The sequence below is a fragment of the Marmota monax genome, unplaced genomic scaffold, assembly GCF_021218885.2.
Source record: "Marmota monax isolate L192 unplaced genomic scaffold, Marmota_monax_Labrador192_F-V1.1 WCK01_AAM20220418_F8-fsc00012, whole genome shotgun sequence".
NCBI classification, from domain to species: domain Eukaryota; kingdom Metazoa; phylum Chordata; class Mammalia; order Rodentia; family Sciuridae; genus Marmota; species Marmota monax.
Window position 1 is genome coordinate 30,996,406 of NW_026695227.1, and position 18,584 is coordinate 31,014,989.

The 18,584-nt window shown below is 46.1% G+C and overlaps 1 long non-coding RNA gene across 1 annotated transcript; it reads left to right on the forward strand.

Moving 5' to 3' along the window:
• The first annotated feature begins 3,236 nt into the window (after positions 1-3,236).
• LOC124087458 (uncharacterized) lies at positions 3,237-4,026 on the forward strand. The gene is made up of 2 exons (XR_006850060.1): positions 3,237-3,429; positions 3,558-4,026. It is a non-coding gene; the product is annotated as an uncharacterized LOC124087458 (long non-coding RNA).
• The last annotated feature ends 14,558 nt before the right edge of the window (positions 4,027-18,584 follow it).

The following is an 18,584-nucleotide window of genomic DNA, read 5'->3' on the forward strand; positions in this document are numbered from 1 at the left end:
TTCAGGGATCTCACTACAATTGCTGAGGCTGGCCTTGAATTTGCAATCCTCCTTATTCAGACCCCCAGGTGGCTAGGATTACAGGCATTGAACATCACCATGCCTGGCCTTTTTTTAACTCTTAGGTATATCACTTCCTCCAAATATAAAATAGAAATAATAAATACCATTACTATCTCACAGGTTTATTTCCAGATGGAATGCTATCAAACTTTGTCCTTTGTAAATTGTAATACAGATTATTAGCATTATTAGGAAAGGGATGAAAAAGAAAATGCAACTGTAAATATATTGCCCCATGTAATCCTCCCAACTTTTCAGAGTCAGGAGCATTTGTTGATTGCATTAGTCTGTGTTCCTTAGATACTCAAGGCCTAAATTGTCCAACTTCTACTAGGACAGAGATATGTGTAAAGTAACTTAGAAGCACAAATGAGGAAGCAATTAATCCTATCTAGGGAGTGGGAGTGTTAGAAAAAGCCTAGATACTGATATCTGAGCTGGGACTTGAAGTGCGAATAGAAATTTCCCAGAGAGAAGGGATTGGCAAATTCCTGGCAGTGGAAAGATCATGTGACCTCTGAGGAATGAGGCAAGTGTATGTTTAATAAATACACAAGCACACAGTTTACAAAGGTTTAGGGCTATGAGGGAACGTTTACTTAAACTTTCAGGTGACTCTGTGGTTTCAGTAGGTGTAATACCTCTGGAGCAATATTGGCCCAAAAGGGGGAAGGAAAAACTGACAAAGTAAATTGAGAGGAGACCAGGAAGAGATTGGATTTTGTCCTGTAATAGTTTCAATGACAGGTGAGATGCAGATTGATTTAACTGATTCAGAACATACACTAAGATAGGGCTAGGGGTGTGGCTCCATGGTAGAGCACTTGCCTACCATGCACAAGACCCCAGGTTCAATTAAAAAGTATATGTTTAGGGGCTGGGGTTGTAGCTCAGTGGTAGAGCGCTCGCCTAACATCCGAGAGGCACTGGGTTCGATCCTCAGCACCACATAAATATAAAATAAAGACATTGTGTCCACCTATAACTAAAAAATAAATATTAAAAAATACAAATAAAACATTAAAAAAAGTATATGTTTATATATATGCTAAGATGGCTTGGAGAATATCTGAAGAGAAAAACATATTGATTTAGACCAGTGGCAGTGGTGGTGAGGAGGAGGGGACAAGTGGAAAATATTCATGAAAGCAATTTTGAATTAAATGAAATTAATATATTAAATGATTGGAGCTCAGTTTTGAGGAAGAGCAGAGGATACAGAATGTCTTGTCTTTCCCTCTCTCTCCTTCACACCCCAATTACTGAGTACCACTCCTGGATTCTCTTATGTGTGCTTTTTAATCTTCTAACTACTGTTACACCCTGGAAGAGTTTAGTAGTACAATCACCAATGAAACTGTGAACCCTTGTATTGCATTCTCCTATACCCCTTGGTATTGGGGATTGAACCCAGGGGTGCTTTACCACTGAACCATCCCCAGCCCTTTTTATTTTTTTTTTTATTTCAAGGTCTGAATTCCTAAGGGTTTTGCTAAATTGCTGAAACTGGCCTTGAAGTTGCCATCCTCCTGCCTCAGCCTCCCCAGTTGCTGGGATTACAGGAGAAGCCACAGTGCCTGCACCCTCCCTTGCATTCTTTACACCTTAAATGATCTTTTAAAAATGCAATTGTAATCATACCTTTCTGTTGCTTAAAACCACTAATGACTTAAGCTTGCTGCCTTAATTAAAAACAAAATCCTTAACAAGACTCTCCTATCCTGCCCTAGGTATCCCCTTCAGCTGCACTTCCTCTGGCTTTTACAGGTGCTCAAGTGCACCATGCTACTATTTCTCTAGAATTTCACCCTTGCTGTTTCAACTACCCAAACATTCTTCCTGACCTCCACCGCCTCTTTATCTGGCTAAATTCTAGTCATCCTCTGGACAGCTTAAACTTTTACTACTTTCCTCAGGGGGATTTCTGATACCTGACTCCAGTCTTCCCTTTTCTTTCTTTTTTATATTTTATTTTTTAGAAGTAGATGGACACAATACCTTTATTTTTGTTTATTTATTTTTAAGTGGTGCTGAGGATTAAACCCCAGGGCCTCACACATGCTAGAGGAGCTCTCCACCGCTGAGCCACAATCCCAGCCCCCAGTCTTCCCTTTTCATCCATGTTGCCTTGTTTGTTTTTCTTTCTGGTTCTTCCATTTATTGTTATATGGCCTTCCATAAATCAATTGTACTTGTTTTCATGTGCTGGGTGTTTTTGTTTTGTTTTTGTAGTGGGACTTGAACCCAGAGGCCGCTCTACCACTGAGTTGCTACAATCTCAGTTCTTTTTATTTTTATTTGAGACAGGATCTCAGTTGCTAAGAACTTGGAATCTGGAACTTGGAATCCTTCTGCCTCAGCCTCTCAAATTGCTGGGATGCCAGGCTTGTGCCATTGGATCCTGGCTTTCACATGGTTGTTGCAAAATACTTAGCACTGACACACACACACACACACTAAAAATCAGTTCCTGAGCCGGTCGCGGTGGCGCCCGCCTGTAATCCCAGGTGCTCGGGAGGCTGATGCTATATTTTCTGTGGCTGAGTTGAGTTCAAAGGGACAGTGATAGTATTGTACCCATCTCCCAATCCGTGTGCCCCAAATGATGGGTTGGGGGCTCAAGATCCTGTCCCACCTACATTTCTCTCCTCGCAAATCACACAAATCGCGACACACACACACACACACACACACACCGTGTATGTATAATATGTCAAAATACACTGTACTGCCTTGTCTATCTAAAAAGAACAAATAAAGGGGGGGGAGTTCTTAACTCTCTTTCTTCCCAAACTATAGTTCTCTGGATAGAGAGGCATCCTGGGACTCCATTGTGTACCAGGAAAGCAAAAGAGCTGATACCGGAAAGCCTCGGGTTCGATTCCCGACTTTGGCATTTATTAGAAGCGAGATCTTTTGCCATGGTTATTTAATCTCTGGTGTCTGGAGAGACGCTATCACCGGGGGATTGCGAGGTGCCAGGGAGGTAATGGCTGTAAAATGACTTCTGTGTGCTGGAACGCGCCGTCGGAGGATGCGTTATTACCCTTACTTGCTGGAAGGCGCGGGCCGCAGGCTGCAGGGTGGGCGGGGGCGCCACTGTCCGCCGGTCCCCGCCCGCGCAGCCCAGCCGCCGCCCGCTGGGAGTGCTGAAGAAATTTATGCTAATGACGAGGATGCGGGTGACCGCCCGAGCTCTCCCGAGCGCCAGAGGCCTTGCTTGCGCTTGGTCTTGCTCGCCCGCACCCCTCCAGGAGTCGGCTGCTTGCCCAGAAGTCTCTATAGAGGAACTGTCGCCGTCAGTCTCTGGGCCTAGAGGGGTGCGAGGAGAAGTGGTCCCTGGCTGCGGTCCGTGTGGCCAACGCCGTGCGTTTGTCTTCATTCTGCCCACCCCACCCCGTTCGGTTTCTGCCTTCCAGTTCCTTTTTGATTGCTCTCGGTCTCTGGAGGTCTCACTCCTTGTCTCATTTTACGATTATCTGCTCTCTTTCTAGTAAACCAAGATATGTTGAGCACTTCTGCCTTCCCGACGGTTCGCTAACCTTGCCCCGCTGGGCAGCGGCAGGATGAAGAGGAAGCCTGAAGCCAGCACCCGACAGCTCCAAGAGCTGAATGAGGGCTGTGCTCTGGGGCCTGGGAGAAGGCGAGCCCACTTCTGACCGGGAATCGGGAGAGAGTACCTGAAAGCCGAGCCCTTTGGGCTGAGCTCTAAAGAATGGACAGAACCCCAACCCGGATGCGATCGGGAAATGAAGTAGGCAGAAGTGTTAAGATAAACGGGGAAAGCCAATGCAGGGTGACTGGAATGCAAGGACCTTGTTTGGAGTTTGGGGGAGAATGCTGGGAGGGATTTTGAGAGGGCCAGGTGAGAGACCTTAATACCAAGTCAAATAAGTTAATGTGACTCCGGAGGCTTTCTTCCTATTTCTCTAAGAGAAACAATAAAGCTAGTGGTTAAATACATCCATGGACTCCGGAATTACATCGCCCTAGTTCAAGGTTTACAGTCCACCACTATTACCTGTGTGATGTGGAACTTCCCTTAGCTTCTTTGCCTCCACTTCCCTATTAAATTAGGGTGAGAGTAATAGGAAATGGTAAAGGGCTCTTGGAAGGATTATATGAAAGAAACTGTTTGCAAAATAGCACAGTGCCTGGCACACAATAAGTGTTACAGTGTATTTGTTACTGTTATTTTGTATCTCCTCCATCTTCCTTTGTCTGATTAGACCTCAGAAACACAGGAACATAGATACTCCAGTTTCACCTCAGCCATCCTCAGACAAGAAGGGGCTGTAAGATGAAAAGGTCCCTAACAAGATAAGGATGGCCACCCCAACTGAATGGACTTCATTAGAAGCTTGGGAGCCCAGGGAATGGATGGGGATTCATGGAGTCAGGGAAACCTTTCTGAAGGTGGACCTGGAGGCCATCAGAGAGAATTAAAGGGTCATCACACCCAGCAGGGTGGTCTGTCTAAAAAGGAGATAATTAGGAAAAGACCTTTGATAATAGGCAGGGCATGCCTGTCTTGCAATAGGAGGCAGCACTCATGGCCAGAGGGGAGAACAGGAGAGGCCAGCACCCTCCTTCCACTCTCTGCCCACTCCCAGCTGAACCCTAGGCAGAGGTCTGAATGGCTCATCCAGACCATTCTAGTCAGAAATATCTCCTAGGAAAGGCCAGAGGCCTCAAATAAAGAAATTGGTCACACGCATATGCATGCGCACTCAATCGCACACACAGACTGAGGTGCTCTCCCACTGGTAAACTGTCAGGATCCAGAAAACTTTCTAGCCCAACCTGAAGGTGTATCCTAAAGACAAGATGCTCATATGATGTGATACAGAGGCACTACCCTACCCTAGGGGAGACCTAGGAGAGTCAAGGCTGGGAGGGAGGTCAGAATGGAACCCATCTTGACAAAACAAAAAAGATTAGAGCAATTCATTTGCTGTCAATGGCATTGGGGGTTGATTTTTAGCAGCACAGATGAGGCCCAGGTTTCTGGTCCTCCAGTTTCTCCAGTCAGAGCACTAGATTCAGCCTACCTCCCTTCTACTCTAGGTATGCCACCTGGTCCCCTTCCTGGCCAAGCCCCACTCATATGCTCTTCCCCTTTCAAGTACCCCTAGCTGATTCTGATCTCCAGATTTCTTCCCACAAGCACTCTGTCCCACCCTGTCCTTTTCTCCTTGCCTGAGATCTGGGTACTATCCCTGTCCCATGCCTGTCCCCTAGAGTGGGTGCTCCTAAGCCTATTTCTCCCAACTTCCCACACATATGACCCTTCCACAAGGCTGCTCTGAGGTTTGCCAAGTGATTGTTCTTAAGTGGAGAAGACCAGAAAGAGAGGCAGCCAAAGGAACAGTAACACGCATATTGGCAAGGCTTCTTTGGGTAGCAGAGGACAGTAGGACAGGCAGGAAGCCTCCCCACTCACACACACCCCAGGACTGTCTGCTCTGCAGATGTCTGTTTCCCTGGGGCCCCAGGCCTACATCCTCACTGCCCACAAAGTCTTTCCCATATGCTTCCACAGGGAGAGCCTAGTCATGAAGGTATGGAGGGACTGGCTTTCTCTAGGGACCTCCACATTCCCAGAAGCTTTCAGCCTTCTAGAGACAAGGCCATATCAAGTCTGGGATCACTGCAGCTGCCCCACTGACAGCCCAACCTGCCCTTCCCCTCCCCCTTCATTCCTTTTCCTCCTTCATGTCTCCCTCCCACCTCTGTGAAGCCTTCAAGGCTGGGAGGGAGGTCAGAATGGAGCCCATCCCTGCAAAATGAGAAAAGATTAGAGCAATATATTTGCTGTCAATGGCAATAAGGCTGCCTGAGCAGGGGAGGAGGAATATTTGATTTCAGGCTCTCCAGGGGTCTTGATGGAGGAGCATTGGCAGCCTGCAGCCTGGGGCCTGATTGAGTAGGGAGTCCCAGCCCCATCCAACTAGGGACCCTGGTGTCCTAGCTGTCTCATCTCCATATCAACCTTATCCTCTGCAGTTTTTAGCTTCCTCCTTCTCTCCACCCATCATTTCTTTCTCTCCACTGTTTTCCCACAGCAGTTTTTCTACTGGGTACAGGGTGATGGAGCAGAAAAAAATACTGCCCTAGGAGGTGTATAGGAGGCCTTGGTTCTAACCCACCTTCTGCTTTAAGCCCAAGCAAATCACTCCTCTCTAAGCCATGGGACAGCATGGGTGGAGAAGAGAACATAGAATTTAGCATCCTGAAACTGGGGTCAGCTAAGCCACTTGCCACTCACCACTTTCATCATTTAACCTGTCAGCTTCCATTTATTAATCTGTAAAATGGGGGTGAAGCAAATAATAAATAGTAAGATTTGTGTCCTAGGGTGGTACTGAGCATTAACAAAGCTATGAATATGAAGGTTGTTAACAATTGTGAGGATTCATGGTACATTTCCTGCTGAAGGTTGGGCCTGGATTTCATAAGGCTCCAGAGGGTCCTGCCAGTCCTAGGATGCCCATCTTCAGCAGCAAGGAGAGGTTATAGCCTTCCGGGAAAGGGTATAAGGCAAATTATCTGCCCCAAAAATCCAGAACTGAGAGGAGTAGCCTTCAATTCATCTGGGATTGATTTTGAAAGACTTTCTGGAAGGGAAGGTTTTAGCAGTGGCTAGTCACTAGCATGTCCTTCTTCTTCATGCTAGGTGAGTGCTCTACCACTGAGCCACAACCCTAGACCTAGCATCTCCTTCTTAATGCTCCTGACCCTCTTGTCCATGTGTGAATGGTGCCCCCTGGAGTTACTAGTGGCAGGCCTACCTGAATGCCATGTCTGTCCAGCCTCCAGTGCCAGACAAGGTACTGGGGAGGAGGGAGGGTGGAAGGGACTAAGGAATGGAATTTATTACCAGGCTGCCATATGCCAGACACCAGGCAATGTTTTTCATATGATATCTAGTCTACAGATACAACACCAGCCGAGAGATAAGTATGGAGTTGATTAACTTGCCCATTGTTACCACTAAAACAAGGTATCTAGATCCCATCACTCCACACTGCCTCCACTGGGACAGAGAGCTGAGGCCCCTGTCCCAGGCTTGTCTCCTATGGCTGTACTGGAAAAGGAGAGATGTCCCCACCACCCCAGGAATTCAACCAAGGGCCTCACAATGCTCTACCACTGAGCCACATCCCTAGCCCATTTAAATTCCTGTAAACCATAGTTTTCCCTTCTATTAAAGAAGATGATCTTGGGCTGGGGCTGAAGTTCAGTCAGTGGTAGAGGTCTTGCCTTGCATGTGTGAGGCACTGAGTTCAATCCTCAGCACCATATAAAAATAAATAAATAAAGATATTATATCCATTTAAAAGAAGAAGTAGGTGGCCTTCATGAAATAGCAGCCCAGAAAATGCTTTGGAAAGTATAAAGTCATGCACAAATTTATAATGCAATATACTTCCATGTGCTTCTTTTCTGGCTCCAAACTCACTTCCCATTGCTCCCCATAATGGATTCCCCCCTGAGATCTCCTCATTTCATTTTTATCCAGAAGTATCAAGCTAATTCACATCTTCCTCTTCCTCCACTGCTTCTCCCAATCTCATTGGTCTTTGAAGACCTAGATTAGGTGCCCTCTGCTGCACAAAGTCTTCTCCTACCACCCTGATCCACAGTGTCAATAAGCATAGACTTCCTTGATTTAATATTCACTTTTTATAACTGTGTCATAATTCCTCAACTAGTATCCAATAGATTTTCTGAGGGCATAGATTATGTCCCCTATGTCTTTGTAATCCTAGGGCTTGAGTGGGGTCTGGCACATATTGGGTGCTAGAAAGACTTCTGCAGCTGATAATGTGGTAATGGTGCCCATGGGAATCCATATTTGAGTTTAAAGTAATGGTGGTGACTATGATAACAGCAGCAATGGCAGTGATGGCAGTTATAGTAGTAAGTTTGAGAACATGTTGTTGTGGAGATGGTGATATTGATGATGTGAGTTTGAAGATGGTGATGGTGATGGTGACTACATTAGTTACCTATTGCTGCATAACAAATTACCCCTATTTTTGGTAACCAAAACTTAGTGACTCAAAACAACATACATTCATTATCTTGTAGTTTCTGTGGGTCAGAAATTAGCATGTCTTAGCTGGATACCTCTGTCTCACAGTCTCTCACAAGCCTGTTTACCAAGGTGACAGCAGGGGTACAGTTCTCATCTGTTGTCTTGACTGAAGGACTATCTGCTCCCAAGTAAATGTGCATGATTATTGGCAGGATCCAGTTCCTCTTATGCTCTTGAACCTTGCTGAATGTTGACCTAAGGCCTCCCTTCATTACTTGCAGTGTGGGTTTCTCCATGGGTAGCTGACAGCATGGCAGCTGGCTTTCCTCAGTGCAACTTATAGAATACCTAAAATGAAAGCCAAAGTCTTTTGATAGGTTTTTTTTTTTTTTTTTTTTATACTAGGGATTGAACCCAGAGGCACTTTACCACTGAGCTACATCCCCAGCCCTTTTTGTTGTTTGAGACAGGATCTCTCTAAGTTTCTTAGGGCCTCACTAAATCACTTGAGGCTGCACTCCCAATTTGTGATCCTCCTCCTGCCTCAGCCTCCTGAGTCACTGGGTTTAACTCATCCACCATTGCTTCCGGTGATGGTAATCTTTGAAGCAATATCCCATCACCTCTGCTCAATTCTATTAATGCGAAACAAGTCATTAAACACAACCCATATTCAAAAGGATAGGATTACACAGTGGAAAAATACCAGGAGGCAGGGGTCATTGGAAGCTATCATAGAGATCACCTACCAAAATGGTGATGGTAGTGACAATGACAATAGGGGAGGAAAGCTGGAGGGTTACGGTTCTGATGGTGGTAATTAAACAGGAATGGTAAGATGTTTGAGAATGAAAGTATTGTTGTCCATATTAGAATTGAAAAGTGCTTCCTCAAATTGAATTTCACTGAGGGAACCCAACAGGCTGGGGTCAGATATAAAAGACACACTCTCTTCTGTACTCCAGCCCCATTCCAGGTCCATTCCCCTAGAGTTCTTCCTACCCATTATTTTCTCTGCCAATCACCTTCACCATAGGCTGCTGTTCTCCTTTAGGCAATTAATGAGCTAAGTAATCACCAAAGGGAGAGCAATTACTGTCAGCAGTCAAAGGGAGGAGGGTGAGAGAGTGGTCAGAGGCCCAGGGCAGACAGAGAGGTGCTTCCAGTTCTGGGCTGGGCTGTAGTTCTCTCAAGTTAGATAAAGCCACCTGCCCCAACTGACACTGAACTCATGTCATCTCCAGTTGGTGCACCTCTGTAGACACAGCCTACCCACCATGACTTCATGTTTCCTTGCTCAATTCTTCCCATAAGCTTTAGGCCAGAGCTACACTAAACCCATGGGAGTCTATGTTCTCTATCTTCTACCTCCAATCTCTCACCACTTCTGATGACCCCCTATTTTTTTTAGTTTCCTCCAACATCACCCCTGTTATTTGATAAGTAAAGAAAGGGCTCATCTTTTCTTAAGTCTTATCCCTACAAGACTACCATCACAGCCCCAATTACTACACCAATGCCAGAGTTTTTTTAAGTTTGGTAAGCCAAAAGAAAACCTAATGTGTGGAAAAGGCACTTTATTTTTTTTTAAATATTTGTTCTTAAGTTTTAGATGGACACAGTATCCTTATTTCACATTTATGTGGTACTGAGGCTCTAACCCAGTGCCTCGTGCATGCCAGGCGAGCTCTCTACTGCTGAGCCACAACCCCAGCCACAGAAAAGGCACTTTAGGCAGCCAGGATATACTGGGTATCATGGAGACCAAATCTTCCTACAGTTGGATCAACCAGGTTGAGTGACAGGGGAGAAAGATATTAGATTAGGAATCAGGAGACCAAGATGTTAATTCCAGCTTTGTCACTCACTAATATTGCTGCTTCTGCTTTCAGGCCTCAGTATCTTCATCAGTAAAATAGTGAAGAAAGAGCATGGATTAGATGATCTCTAAAGACTCTGCCAGTCCTAAATATATACGATGCCACTTCTTGTGAAAAGGGTAAAGGATGAGTGGAAGGTTATAGCTACTCTAAGAGATTAAGGACCATATGACCCAGTTTCTGTATGCAAAGGAAAGTCAAACCTGTTCACAGTGGGGAGGCTCTGTTCTGTGCTTTGTAGGAACCCAGGACTACCTCCATCTTCCTTTCTTGCATCTGCCCAGGACCCAACAGTATAACCTTAGAATTGCCAGCTTTCCCTGTGGCCCCCATCAGCACATCCAATCAGTTACCATCCGCCAATTCTAAGATATCACTCACCTCTTTTATTTCCCTTCTGACTCCTAACACTCCCACACTGTCCCCTTCTAGTTAATTCCCCTTCCACTTTTCTCATGGGCACCTGTGACATACTTCAGTGTTTCTTTCCTGCATCCTATTGCCCTGTGTAACACTTCTTTCCTCATCTGTCTCCCATTTTTATGACCCATCTCTCTCAGTTTCCTTTTCTTTCAGACTCCCTACCTACCTCCCCTCCTTCTGTTCACCCCTTAAATTTGAGTGAACCCCTTAAGGTTTTGTCCTTGGCCATCTCATAATGGTAGCATAATAACAAAAGCAAAAAACAACTAGGATTTAATGGTGATTATAAGCTACAAAGGGCTTCACATGTACTCTCATTTGATTGTATGAGGTAACTATTATCCTCCATTTAATAGAAGTCAATTTTGCCTTCATGGAGTTTCTAAAAACTGTCCTTTCCTTTTTATTTTCATTGCCACTGCCTTAATTTAAGCCCTTAATACCTCATCTCAGAACCTCGCTTCAGCACCCGAGCTGACAATATTGTAGGTCTTAGCGGTTGATGAGAAGGAAAGGATGTAGTTCCAGTTAACCAATTGACCAAAGACTTTCGGCTTAACTGAACCAGACCAGGCCCCACTCAGAACAGTGGTTACACGGGGGCTGTGCTGTAAAGATAAGGCACTCAGAACTAGAATCATTTTGGGAAAAAGATTAGGGTCATACAAACACAAATGAGAACCTGTGATTGGTCCAAATGGAAAGAGGACAATTTCTGATGGAATAGGTGAAGGGCTGCATAAAAAGTTCCAGGAGAATCTCCTTATAAGCCCCACACCCCCAGGACTTGTGTGCCCTTCTCAATCTCCAATCCTCCCAATCTGCAGCTTCCGCCTATGGGAGAAGGTAAATCTCCACTCTTCGTTTAAGTCAGGAAAACCCTATTCCTGAGAAGAAGGGAAAAAAAAAGAATAAGAAAAAATGCAATATTATAAATTTTGAACAAAGAAATTTAAACTCATGATATTGGTTTTGTAATGGGTGGGGATTTTTGTAATTATGTGTGTTTCATAATATTGTATGTTTTGTCTGTTTTAATTTTATTTGTTGTGGTACTGGAGATTGAACCCAGAGCCTCCCACATGCTAGCCAAGTGCTCTACCATTGAGCTATATTCCCAGCTTCCTTTTTGTCTACTTTTAATGATATTTGAAGTTTTTAAGAAAGACTGATAGCTAGGAACAATAATAGACATCTGTAATCCCAGCTACTCAAGAGACTGAGGCAGAAGGATTGCAAGTGTGAGGTTAGCATGGGCAATTTTATATATATATATATATATAGTTGATGAACTTTTATTTTATTTATTTATTTATATAGGATGCTGAGAATCAAACCCAGTGCTTCACACATGCTAGGCAAGTGCTCTACCACTGAGCCACAACCCCAGCCCCCAGCATGGGCAATTTAACAAGACCCTGTCTCAAAATAAAATTTTAAAAAAGGAATTGGGATGTAGCTCAGTGGTAGGGTGAGTCTGGGTTCAATCCCCAGTACCACAAAGAACAAAAACAAAACAAAAACGGTTAGATTTATGAAGAGCTTGATTTCATTTGTAATCAACGTTTACATATTTGGAGAAATATAATTTGTTAAATTTAAAATTTTTATTTATCGGTTGCATATGTAATGTGAGAATATTTAGGGGAATGTGAATAATTGAATAAAGATTAATAAATTGAAAATCAAGTAATAAATATAATGAGTCTTTTTTTCCATTCCTCAAAGAACTTGCAGTCAGTAAATAATTTATCATCCTAAACTTTCTATCTCTGATTTTTGTGTCTTCAGTTGATTCCATTCATTACCAACACCTCTGTGACTCAATTTCCTCATCTATAAAATGGGATAACATTACTAAGGATTTAATGAGATAATTCCTTACATGGCACTTGGTACAATGCCATGTACTTAACTCCTAAGTACTTAATAGATTTGGTATAGTTACCTACCACCCCCACAACTAACACCATTTCACCTGGAGCTCAAAATCCTCCCATTGCTGCCCACCACTCCGAGGACAAATCCAAGCCTCTCCATATGACACCAGAAATCATTTTTTTAAATATTTTATTTTTTAGTTGTAGTGGACACAATATATTTAATTAATTAATTTTTATGTCGTGCTGAGGATCAAACCCAGGGCCTTGCCCATGCTAGGGGAGCGGTCTACCTCTGAGCCACAACCCCAGCCTGACACCAGGAATCTTCCTGTCCTTACCTCTCTGCCACCTGACCAGCCTTGACCCTCACTATTCCCCATCACCCACCAGATAGATAAAATCACTATCTCTTTGCTTCATCCTAGTCCCCTACCCTCTTAAAGACAAGACCCATTTTTAAAAAATAGTTACCTAGGTCACCCTCACTGACCTATAGTTGTAGGTGGACAGCGTGCCTTTATTTTTGTTTGTTTGTTTACTTATTGTGCTAAGGACCAAACTCAATGACTCACGTGCTAGGCAAGCGTTTTGCCACTGAGCTACAGCCCCAACCCGCCAACAAGTCCCATTTCTGATTGATCTTGGGAAACCCAGGACTGCTCTGCCCACAGCCTGTTGTGCAGTAGGTGCTCTGCCAACAAGTTGTGGATTCCTCTAGCTCTGGGTAGTCAGGTTATCCAAGCAGAAGTAGCAGAAACCTGCAGGTTCCCTAGGCCACCCTCACTGACCTAGTAGACCATGAGGACACAATAGGAAGCCAGCAGTCAGCACTTGCCAGGGCCCACGGGGCAGATGGCATGAAGATCGTAGAGCCAGATTCCAGGAGCATGTGGAGCTGGATCTGCTCAGCTCATCAATATTCCCCCAGACATTCAGCCCCTTCGTCAGTCAACACTTTTTTAGGCTATTCTGTGCCAGGTGACGTGTGAGGCAAGGCAGACACCAGACTGGTGTCAGCTCCCAAAGAGGTATGCCCATGTGCCCAGAGCTCCTGTGTGTGAGCATACATGTGCCCACGTGCACCCCACACGGCCCTGAGTCCCAGCTCCTGACAAGCCCAGCCGTCTGTGAACCAGGCTGAGGACCGCCTTTTACCCTGTTTCCAAACAACTCCCCTTTCCGCGCCAGCGCCGCTGCCTCTCCCGTCTGTTAGCCCCTCGCCTCCTCCTCCCTCTGTTGGGGCTGCCGCTGATGATGAAATTTGGCTTGCAACACCCTGTTCCTCCCCTTCCTGCAGGCCTGGGAGAGGATTAAGTCGCTGGAGTCTGAAATCGGAAAGATCCCAGCTTCTGCGCCCCGGCACCTCCCCACGCCCCCCCCCTCCCCGCCCATGCAAAACCAGAAAATTAATCTCCCCTTCTGCCTGTGATATGGCGGGCTGCATTACAAGCTGGGCGTCGAGATAAAGCGGAGAGCCGAGGGACGGCGGCCCAGCGCAGGGGCCCCGGGTGGGGCCGGCCGGGGAGATAAGGGCCTCCCAGCCCCATGAATTATTCACCGGCACTGCCTCCTCTGGCTCCGTGGCCGCCCTGGGCGCTGAGATTGCGCCTTCCACGGAGCCGGGTTAGGTGCGAGGGAGGCCCATGGGGAAGGGCAGCGGGCTGTAGAAGAGTCCTCCTGGGGTGGGGGAAGACTGCTTAGCTGGGGCACAGCTCAGAGACACATGCGCCCTGTAGGGCCAACTGATGCAAGGAAAGGAAAGGGCCCCCAGGCCTGGGGGACCCCCAGACACAGCCAGAACCCCCAGGTATGCTCTCATTTATGCGGCTCATTTAACACTACTGAGCAGCTGCATTTGCCAGGCTCAGGCTAGGTCCTAGAGCAGGAGATTCAATCCCTGTCTGAAAACGCCCTGGATACAATGCACTTACTGAATGCCAGGACCTCACCTACCTGTCCACAATCCTTCTCTGCTGCCCACCCCTCCTTTGGGAGTCAAAATAGTTTATGCCTATCTGGGATACCTCACCTGAAGTGAGTGCAAGGGAAAGGCAGAAGACAGACCATCCAAAATGCCAGAGCCCCCTCCTCCCAGAGAAACCATGGCAGGTGGTCCAGAAGAGACCTGGGGGTCAGTGCTAGGGTAAGGGTTTAATATGGGAAGTTCTCTGGAGGAGGAAAAGCCCCCACACTCTGTGGGCCTTCTATTTCCCTCCTGTTCCCTCTCCTTCTCAAAGACCCAGGCGTAGCTGGCTGAGTGGCATATGCCTGTAATCCCAAGATACTCAGGGGCCTGAGGCAGGAGAATCACAAGTTTGAGGCCAACCTGGGCAATTTAGCAAGACACTGTCTCAAAATAAAACAGACTGGGTCTGTAATCCCAGCCGCTCTGGAGACTGAGGAAGGAGGATCACAAGTTTAAAGTCAGCCTCAGCAATTTAGCAAGGCCCTAGGCAACTTAGTGAGACCCTGTCTCTAAATAAAATATAAAAAGGGCTGGGGATATGGCTCAGTTGTTAAATGCCTCTGGGTTCAATTCCTGATACAAAAAAAAAAAAAAGTACTGGGAATGTAGCTCAGTGGTAGAGCCCTTGCCTAGCAAGGCCGAGTTCGATGCCCAGTACTTAAAAAAAAAAAAAAAAAAGAAAGAAAGAAAAGAAAAAGGAAGATCCAGACTTTTGAAGCAACCTTATCAGTCTTTTTTCTAGATCAATGTCCCTTTCTACATCTGTCCTTACCCACTCTTTCCCTCCATTTCAGTATCTGTCTCTCCATTCCTTCCTCCCATGCTGTATTGTGCATTCATCTGCCTTTTTAATCTCTATCTTGCCCTGATTTCTCCACTCTCTTGCTCTCTGCTTTTCTCTCCTCTCTCCCTGATATATTTATACATATAAATGTATTTACACACGCACGTATTATCTCTTTAATGATCCCTCCTTTTCGAAGCTGTGAATTCAAAAAGTGACATGTTGACATGAATTGTGATGCATGACAGAAGAAAGGTGGCCATCTGCCAGCCTGCCTGGGAGTGGAGAAGGAAAAGAAGTGTCCATCATGAGCCTGGGAACACAGACAGGGTTATCAGCATGGGTAGAGAGTGCCCCAGAGATGCACTGGCACAAGAAAGAGATCCTGAGATGCCCAGGAAGCCAGGAGTGCATGTTGCTGGGAGAGGGCAAGGACCACAGGAGGCTCCTTCAGGATTACAGAGGCAGACACCTGCAGGCAATTGAACCTGCTGACTTGTAGCAGATGTGGACTCCCACATTATGAACCAGAAAACTAGGCACATTTACTGATACCCAAATTCAAGTTGGAGAAAGGAGGGTGATGATGGGGAGAAGAGAAGGAGTAGAGAGTGAAGGGAAGCTAGACCGGAGGAAGAAGTGGGGAGGAGGGATGAGCAATTGAAGGCTTGTAGAAGCAATGACTTGAGTGAGAAAGGGGCAAAATCTGAGGGGAGGAGGAAAGAGATTAGAGAGAGGAATGAAGGACGAAGAATGAGACTACACAGGGTAGGGGGAGGAAGTTTAAAGGCAGCAGAGAAGTATGGGAGGTAGGTAAAAGGAGCATTTGGACCAGAAAAGAGAGAAAGCAAGGGAAGAAGGTGAGGGTCATGGTGGGGCAACATGAGTGTGGAAGGGTGGAGAAGGGGTGTTCCGATGGGTCCCCAGCCCCTTCCCAACTGCCTGATAATTAACTCCTTAATTATCTCTGCATTTGCTGAGCTGGCAGAAGAAATAGATGCAGACAGATTGGGGCGCGTGTGATTTCACGCACGGGGAGCGAGAAGAGCTGCCTGGGAGTCCCAGGGGGCCTTGTCCCTCCTATGCCCTCCCCTCATCCCCACCCATCTCTGAGAGGCTGGAGAGTGCTTTTGCACCTAGAGCAGATGGGGCCATCTGCAAGAGAAGCATTCACAGGGAATTTGCCCCCATCAGCCTTTCAGGGATGATTGTCATGCTTGCCACTATTGATGGAACACATACTGTTTGCTAGGCACACATTGTTTTTATCAGCGTGGGCATTAGCTGGATTTTATGGTTTGTGGAGAAAGGTGAGACTCAGATAGGCTAAGTTATTTGCTTAAGGCCACACAGCACTTGTGTGACAGAACGGATTTGAAACCTGGTCAGCAGGGTGCCAGAGTCCTGGGAGGATCCTGGCCAGATGCCTCTCTCCAGTGGAGAGAGAAACATCTTTAAGCCAGTTTCTCTTTTAGCCACCAGAGGAGAAAAGTTCTGAGGTCTGGAAACTGCAGGGGCCAGAGATAAGGAAGTATGGACAATAAACTGAGAAGAGGATGAATGAGCCAGGGTCTGTCAGGGCTTAGACAAGAGGCAGGTGGGCCCAGAGAAGCAGAAAGGAGCAGTGGGACACTAATCATAGTCCTTGAATCCCTCAAGTGTCATCTTAGTAAGACCCCGGCAGTGCCAATTTCTTTTTTTTCTTCATCCAGGCCCCACAAAGCCCTGCCAGAATGACTGCCCCTCTGCTACTCTATGCTGGCAGAGCTGGTCCGTCCCTGTATTTCACCCTTGACCTTTGCATTAGAGTTATCTGGCAACATATTCATCTTTCATTTGCTACTGGGAAACTTTGAGGGCAGGGACTATGCCACTCCTCACCTTCTCCCCAGACTCCATTCTGGAGTTTGATACAGGAAAAGCCTCAATGGAGACTTGCTGCAATATATAGCACAGGGAGGGGGTATGCAGGAACCCACTTCATTTCAAAGAAAGAGAAAATTACAGCATGAGGGATTTAGGCTGAGTATAAGAAAGAACTTCTTAAGGCTGGGGGCTGAGATACTATGAAGGATTAACCCAGACCCACAAATTCTGAAGAGCTAAGTTCCCCCAAGATTGACTGCATTATAGAGGTCTTTAAAAGTTGAAAAAAGCTGGGCATGGTGGCACATGCCTATAATCTCACCAACTTGGGAGGTTGAGGCAAAAGGATCACAAATTTAAGGCCAGCCTAAGCAATTTAGTAAGAACCTATCTCAGAGAAAAGAGAAAAGGTGGAGAGTATTTGGGATATAGCTCAGTAGGGAAAGCACCCCTGGGTGAAAATAAAGTTGGGAGTTCTGGGCCCCACCACTAGAGATTTGATTTAAGATGGGTCCACTGTATCAGCATTTTGAAAAGCTTCCCTGCGTAATTCGAATGTGTTGAGAAACACTGACTTAGACTCTGTCCTGATGTGGCTGCCTTGGCAGTTTTACCACCAGATCTAAATACTAATGCTTATAATAATTGTTATTTACTCTTGAGGATTTACTAAGTATAAGCCAATGTTCTAAACATTTTCCATGCATTATCTGGTGTAATTCTCAAAAAACCCTGTGAAATCAACATTCTCTTAATCTTATAGATGAGGAAACAGGCTCAAAGAGGTCAAGGGACCTGCCCATGCTAATAAATGGCAGGACCATGTCTAGGAGCTGAGATCCCTTGATTCATGCCTTTGATCTTCCCCCAAACTCCTCCTGAAGCTACTGTTGGCCTCAATCAGTCTTTGCCTGCCTCCACCTCACCTCATCACCTTCCCTCCACCCCCGCTGCTCCCTCAGTAACATCCCAAATGATTGAAGCAATTTGCAGCCATTAGAAGAAGCTCCAATGTGTCACTCAGCCTGTGAGGGTGGAAATGTGGAAGAATTACAGATGCTCTAAGATGATCCTCCCCTCCCCCTGAAGACATTTTGGGATTCAGGAATCAGTTAGGTCCACTGCTTCCTCAGGTCCCTATATGGGACCCTCCCATAGGAATTCCCACTCCCAAATACCCTCAAGTGGAGTCTAAGTATCTGGGGGCGTACTGCCACCCAGTGGCTGCCCAAGGACACTACAGCCCTCCTGCACCTCCTGGTGCTGCTGGACAGCTCCTCAACCCAAGACCTTAATAGGAAATCCTTCCTCCCTTTCTTACAGCACCTCTGTGCCCAGGACCCTAGTAAGTGGATCCCCAACCTCCATAGTCTTAAATCCACACCCCATCTAAAGAGCTCCGACTTATTTACTGATTCCTCATGTGTTCCCTTCTCCTAACAACTCACAACTTCTCATCCAACTTTTTCCCACTGTGTCATCCCCTCCTCATTTCAGGTTCCTTCTTCCAACTTAAAACCCAGCATCACGTCCTGGGGACCCGCCTCTCATCTTCCTTCTTGCAGAGCTGCACCAGCCTGTAAGAGTAGCAAAGGAGCCATTGAAGATACCATTCTGGTTCCCTGCACCCCCCTCATCATCTGACACCATCAGACCTCAACAGCCTCAGTGCTAAGAG